The sequence below is a fragment of the Montipora capricornis genome, chromosome 6, assembly GCF_036669925.1.
Source record: "Montipora capricornis isolate CH-2021 chromosome 6, ASM3666992v2, whole genome shotgun sequence".
NCBI lineage: Eukaryota > Metazoa > Cnidaria > Anthozoa > Scleractinia > Acroporidae > Montipora > Montipora capricornis.
In genome coordinates, this window is record NC_090888.1 from 23,952,171 (window position 1) to 23,953,230 (window position 1,060).

The window sequence follows — 1,060 nt, forward strand, 5'->3', positions numbered from 1 at the left end:
ACGAGTCTTGGTGCTAAACCATTAAAATGATAACGAGTTTGATTTACGTGAAAATCCACCACTCATTTCCATTTGAATGGTTTTGCACCAGAACTCGCTTTGAAACTAGGGCAAACGGCAACTCGGAAATGGGCTAGTATCAGTGTCAGATGAAAATCGCATGCGCGTGGCTTCAAATTAATTCACTCATGTTGGCAACCTGAAAACGCTTGAGAGAAGAGATACTCAATCTCAGACAACACTGGACGCGACTTCCGTGAATGGAGAGCTTCAAAGGTATTATGGAGCTTAAGCACGCGCGTTTTTGAGACGCGGACGGCAAACGGAAGGGATAGGTTTTTGCATTTAAATTGTATTCACACAAACAACATTTACATTGCCAAGTATCTTTTCTCCATTTGAGATGATTGGTATAAAACTCTGGAAGACACCACTGTCCTGGTTCGCAAAATGTTCTCTTCCGGTTACCGTCCGCGTCTCAAAAACGCGCGTGCTTAAGCTCCCTATTGATAGCAAGTCTAGTACCCTTCTTGAGCGGACGCGTACACTGCCATATCAAGGAACTAAATGGGGTAGTAGACACGACCTCCTCAAAGCATCTGTTGTTGCTTCACCGAATATGATGTCACAAGTACGTAGTTCTATGCCAAAAAGTGCTTGAATTCTCAATGTAGTTCTACAAGTGACCACGAGTAGTAATCTCGGATTATTAAGTCCGTTCGAAAGTCGCTTTGGAAACAAGAGTAGTGTAGGGAAAGAAACAATCTTAAAGGATACGAGCATTTACTTCTAGGGATAGTTTCAATAAGCACCAAGCTTAGAGCGATGACTCATGTGACAGGATCGAAATACTTTCACTTGGGATAGGCTCTAAATCACGAGTAACTGCGATCTGTTTGATTTAAGAAGGTAAGTTGCGCTGAAAATAACTACGAATTGTTTCAGAGGAATCGATACAACGTAAATAACCCCCTAAGAGGAGATGTGGTTACCAGTAAAATATCTAGACCCAGAGAGACAGAAGAAAATAACGCCGAACACAAAAATTAATAGACCGATG